A 6,444-nucleotide genomic window follows, 5' to 3' on the forward strand; every position below is an offset into this window, starting at 1 on the left:
CTAGTGATGTCAAGGCTGTGGGTTATGTGCTGGAAAATGGGATTAGAATAACAATTCATTAAATGGCACTGAATAACTCTTACGTAAAGGATGGCTACATGAAAGAGGTACCAAGCTGGCTGCCAGTCTTAGTGAAATCACAGTGTAGCAGGAGTCTGGATCATCGGAAGAAGAATGTCCCCTGGGGTGGAAATTGGAAAAGAATAATTTACAAGTAAAACAACTCTCTGTCTCCATCCTTCTCTTTTCCTACACGGGAGGTTTCCAGCAGAAAGTGGCAACTGGCTGACAGCAGCAAGTGAAAAATGGGTGTCAGAGAGACCACTTGCCAGAAGAAGAAGGGTAGGTCTTGTGGCATGCTGGTAGTGTCCCTACCTCTGGGGCAGAAGAATCTAGGTTCAAGTCCCATCTGGTTCAGAGGTGTGTCGTGACATGTCTGAACATGGTAATTAAAAATAATTACACTGAAGCTTGCTACACAGTACCTGATAATCTGACGCTGACACTGCATGACTAAAACAATACAGGCGAAGACAATTGTTGACAATCACTTAGGTTCAGGGAGGGTGAGGAAAGCTGGTCTTCTGAAGCTCATGAACCCTGGGGCATAAGGGGGTGTGGTGGTGGTAGTAGTATTGTGCAGCAGAGGCCAATGCATTCTTCATGTGTTCTTGATGAAACAGTCCTGCTTTTTCAAGCCTCCACTACAAAATTGCTTTCTTTTTCAAATTCACTTTATAATGCCTCACTGCCTTCCCAACAGATTCAATTTACTCAGAAGTAGGTTAAAATCCAATTTGTGATTCTATTCTTCCTCAAAAAGCAACAAAATTATTGATTTATTATAAAACAAAACTTACTTGATGGAGGTGCAAAACTGCTTAGCACAGTTTATATTATGAAAATATAAATGCAAACCCTTCTAACTAACCCAAAAACCTCACACCAGGTAAAAGGAGAATGAATTTCTCACGACAGAGATTCACCTTGGGATGAACAAAGACACTTCTGATCTATAATTGTTGGCCATTTTTAAATCATTCATTCGTGAGATGTGAGATTTGCAGACCAGGCCAGGATCTATTGCCCACACCTAATTGCCCAGAGGGATTTTAAGAGTCAACCACATTACTGTGGATCTAGATTCACATGTTGACCAGACGAGTATGGCAGATTTTCTTCCCTAAAGGACATCAATAAACCAGATGGTTTTTACAAAAATGAACAGTGGTTACATGCAGTATTGGAATTGAACCTATGGCCTCAAAACACAGGCCATGGGTTCTCAGTGGATTACTTGTTCAATGACAAGCACTACCACAACAACCCCAAGTGTTTCAGGATAAAATGGATAAAGCGTGGAAATGTTCTGATGACTGTCAATCTCGCATTCTCATGACGTGTGCAATTGTCTCTGAGGTCTTGGGAGCCACAACTTGCTCAGGAAACATTACATCAAGATGTCTTGGCATTGCTCTTCAAGGGAATAATCAGGTTTCAAAATGGATTCCTGGCAAGGTCATTTAAAAACAGGAGAGAAGTGAACAGGGCAGCTTTCCTTAATAGGCATATACCCCAACTAAAAATTAAACAACTTCCAAGTAAAATATTTGGGCGGCACGGTGGCACAGTGGGGGCGGCACGGTGGCACAGTCGTTAGCACTGCTGCCTCACAGCGCCAGAGACCCGGGTTCAATTCCCGACTCAGGCGACTGACTGTGTGGAGTTTGCACATTCTCCCCGTGTCTGCGTGGGTTTCCTCCGGGTGCTCCGGTTTCCTCCCACAGTCACAAAAGATGTGCGGGTCAGGTGAATTGGCCATACTAAATTGCCCATAGTGTTAGGTTAAAGGGGTAAATGTAGGGGTATGGGTGGGTTGCGCTTCGGCGGGTCGGTGTGGACTTGTTGGGCTGAAGGGCCTGTTTCCACACTGTAAGTAATCTAAACAAGGCAGCCATAAAACCCAGGCAGGTAATTTCTAAGAAGCCAATCCAAACAATTGGCTGAAGTCATGATATTTCTCAGAAGTACATTATTTAAATCAATGTTCCAATGTCGGTCCATTGATTCCCCTGAAAAAAAAATCCAGGTAGTTCCAAAATCGTGAAGCAAGTCCATTTTTACCACCACTCTTGAAACCTAAAACCCTCCAAAAAAAAAGAAACCTTCATAATAGCAGTAACTGATGTAATGTAAGAAATTGAGAAAGTTCCAGATAGATTTAGTTGAGTAGTTTGAAATTATATGGGGTTTTATTTGAGCAAATAAAAAGAAAATGTTTCCACAGGCTAGTGGTTCAGTAACAATAGTGAAGATTTAAGAAGATATCCCATAATATTACTTATGTAGAATAGTCAGAAGACGTGGAATTTCTATTATTGACCAAACATGTGGAAATGGTAAGCAAATGTAAGCCCTATTGTACAGATTAAATAAACCTGGTTTAAAAAAAACTGTAACATTGATGAAGCACACATAGATGCACACTTTCAGTTTATTAATCTTGAGAATATTAACTAATTGCAAATTGCTTTAATGCCTTTTTCAATTTGCTTCTAATTGGCATAAATTAATTGTAGTATAAAATAATAACGCCTGGAAAGATTATGAGGGCTATTTACAAGAGCAAAATGCTGTCCTCTTGAACAGCAATGCAAAGACATCTTGATACAATGATACCTGATGAAACTGTGTCCACCAAGAGCCCAGAGACAACTACACTATATTGCCAGAAAGCTAGATTGACAGTCATCTAAATATACCACATTTTATCCTTTATATTTTCAAGAACTTTGGTAGTGATGATGTAGTGCTAATGTCAATGGTCACATAAAGGATGGTCTGCTTAGCCTTTAGAAATAGAGAATGAAGATGAGATGGAAACAATTGCATATAATTCAGATTCAAGTAAATTGCTAAACAGTTAGACATTTTTGCTGGTAAATGTTTCAATATTATTATACTTTATTCTGAAGATTGTCATTTTGAATCCTGCTGGTGCCTATGTAAATAAATGTTTTGCTTCACTGAATCAAATTAACTGTGAAGATTCCTGATGTATGTTGAGTTTGTCATTTGCTCAGTCAAGCCAATAGAATCAAGTACCAGAATAAACCTTTGCATACCTGATTCAGGAGAGGAAAAGTGTTCAAGTTTCTACTTATCATTTTAATTCATCAATTCCTGTTTGAAACTGTACAATAGGTAATGACAGGATCAAGCTCAGTTGTCATGGTTAATGGTTGGGTATGCCACTGATATCAGTATCAATATTTTTACATGAAGAACCACTCCCTTAGGTAAATTAGCAAAGATATAGAGTCATACTGCACCGTGCATCTTCACCATTGAATGAGCTCCTTAACAAGAGAGAATCAAAGGATAGGTGTAGGAGGGAAAGTCAGATCTTCCACCATGATAGTTCAGATATTATTCTTACTTCCATTTACTTCTTATGGATTATAAATGTTATGATTGATGATGTGACAAGAACTAGTACGATGTTGCGAAATTCATTTAATACTGAAAGATTTATTTCATAGCAAGAATGTTACCTTCACAGTCAAGAATTGTCTCCATTGCATATCAAGGGAAATATATGCAGATGAAATGAGAAATTTCCAGTAAAACATAATCCAATCAATCTATTCTTCCATGGTATTCAGAGCTATTGTCACTGTACTAATATTGTGAGGATTTTGAGAAATGGGTTAATTGATCCATCCTTAATCAGCATTGACAATCATTGTCAATGTATTTTGCAGTGAAGGGTCACTGCATAGTAATTAGAAGAGATATTTTTCTTCTTTAGCTAGCACAGAAGCCAGTTGAAGCAACCCTACGATGACAAAGTATGGTAGTTATTGAGTACAAGAAAATACCAAGATGACATTAGGTGGCATTGAAATTATTACCAGTGACCTGTGGTAATGCAATATAATACAGGGATTCTGTATTGATTACTTTTAATCATTCATGGGATGTGGGCATCATGGGCTGGCCAATATTTATTGCCCAGCTCCAGTTGCCCTTGAGAAGGTAGTACTGAGCTGACTACTTGTTGCAGGTAGACCCTGCTGCCCTACTACCTGCTGCAGGTAGACCCACAATGCCCTTATGGAGGGAATTCCAGAATTCCAATATCTTGACTTGTGACAGTGAAGGAACAGCGATATATTTCCAAGTCAGGATGGTGAATGACTTGGATGGTTGTGTTCCCGTGTATATGCTACCCTTGTCCTCCTAGCTGGAAGTGGTCAAGAGTTTGGAAGGTGCAGTCTAAGAATTTTGGCTGAATTTCTGAAGTGTGTCTTGTAGATACCAGATACTGCTGCTACTGAGTGTCGATGATGGAGGGAGTGGATACTAGTAGGTGTGGTGCCAATCAAGCGGACTGCTTTGTCGTGGATGGTGACAAGCTTTTTGGGTGCTTGTGCATTCATCCAGGCAAGTGTGTATTCCATCACACTTCTCACTTATGCCTTGTAGATGATAGACAGGCTTTGAGTAGTCAGGAGGTGAGTTATTCTCCACAGTATTCCTAATTTCTGACCTGTTCTTGTAGCCACTATTATGTAGTGAGTCCAATTGAATCTCTGGTCAATGGTAACTGGAAGGATATTGATCGTGGGGGATTCAGTGATTATAACATTGTTGAATGTAAAGGGGTGCTGTTCAGATTTTGCCTGGCATTTGTGTGACATAAATATTACTTGCCACTTGTCAAACCAAACCTGAATATTGTCCTGATCTTGTCACATTTGAACATGGACTGTTTCAGTATCTGAGGAGTCGCAAATAGTGCTGAACATTGTGTAAATATTCCCACTTCTGATCTTATGATAGAGGGAGGTCATTGATTAAATAATTGACAATGGTTGAGCCCAGGACACTATCCTGAGGTCCTGCAAAAATGTACTGGAGCTGAGATGGCATGATCTCCATTAATCACAACTGTCTTCTTGTGTTCCTGGTATGAATCCTAGTGGAGAGTTCACCCCATATAACGATTGATTCCCGTTTTGATCGGCCTCATTGATGCCACTGTCAGATAAATGCAGCCTTGATGTCAAGGGCTGTCACTCTCTCTTCATTTCTTGAATTCAGCTCTTTTGTCCACGTTTGAACCAAGGCTGTAATGAGGTCAAGAGCTGAGTGGCCCTGGCAGAGCCCAAACTGGGCATCAGTGAGCAGGTTATTGCTGAGCAGGTGCTGCTTATTGCCACTATTGATGACACCTTCCATCACTTTACTGATGACTGAGAGTAGACTAATGGGGGGGCTAATTGCCCAGGTTGGATTTGTCCTGTTTTTTTGTACAGGATTTACCTGGGCAATTTTTTACATTGTCGGGTAGATGCCAGTGTTGTAACTGTACTGAAAGAGCTTGACTCGGAGAGTGGCAAGTTCTACAGCACAAGTCTTCAGTACTATTGCTGGAATGTGCTCAGGGTCCAGGGCCTTTGCAGCATCAAGTGCCTCAAACCATTTCTTGATAACATATGGAGTGAAGAAAATTGACCGAAGACTGTTAACTGTGATGCTGGGAATCACTGGAGGAGGCCAATTCACAATGGATTGTCCATTGTTGCAAGTGTTTCAGTCTTATCTTTTGCACCAATATGTTGGGTTCTTTCATCATTGAGGATGGGGATATTTGTGGAGCCTCCTCCTCCAGGGATATGTTTAATTGTTCACCACTATTCACAACGGGATGTGATAGGACTGCAGTTTGCAGTTACCTCTGACTACTCGCTGCGACAGATCTTTGATCTTCATCTGTAGCAGTTCATTGAAGACACTGAGATAAAAGGAAGCACAGCAACAAAAAGAGCATTGCAATTTTAAAAATTGAGCAAGAGCTGTTTGGAGGGTTTATCAAAGTAACAGTCAGTCAGAATGGTGAGTTTTACAGTAGTCTTAGGGAAGCAGAGGTTGTAGAGGTAAATGACTTTGGAGAAGGAATTCCAAAGTGTGGGAACTAATCAGCTGCTGAGATTGCACCAATGGCAGTGCAGAGGGATGGGGAGATACAATAAAGAAAAGTCAGAGGAATGGAGAGCTGGGAAGAGTGGAAGAACTTAGGGAAATAGGAGAAGGTGAGTGCTAGATTTAATTTCAGTATCAGGATGAGAATACTAAATTTGTACTGTTTGGGAGATAGGACTTAATGTAGATCAGTGTGAATAAAGGTGATTGGAGAGTGTGGATTTTGTACAGAACAGAATACAAACAGTATAGTTGGAAGTAACAAAAGTTATCAAGGGTGGAGTGTGTGCGGCTGTGCAAGATAGCACAATAAAGTCAAGTCTGGAGGCAGCAATGGCATGGATGAAGGTTTCTGTAGCCAAAGCTAAATTAGGAGTCTTTGTGATCAAGAGGCTATGGCACTGGAGTCTCACCTTAACGGGTTGGTTCAGCATGAGAGTGGCTGTGAGGTTGAAG

The sequence above is a fragment of the Chiloscyllium plagiosum genome, unplaced genomic scaffold, assembly GCF_037043375.1.
Source record: "Chiloscyllium plagiosum isolate Xiang-an unplaced genomic scaffold, Cpla_swu_hap1 HiC_scaffold_16, whole genome shotgun sequence".
Classification (NCBI taxonomy): Eukaryota; Metazoa; Chordata; class Chondrichthyes; order Orectolobiformes; family Hemiscylliidae; genus Chiloscyllium; species Chiloscyllium plagiosum.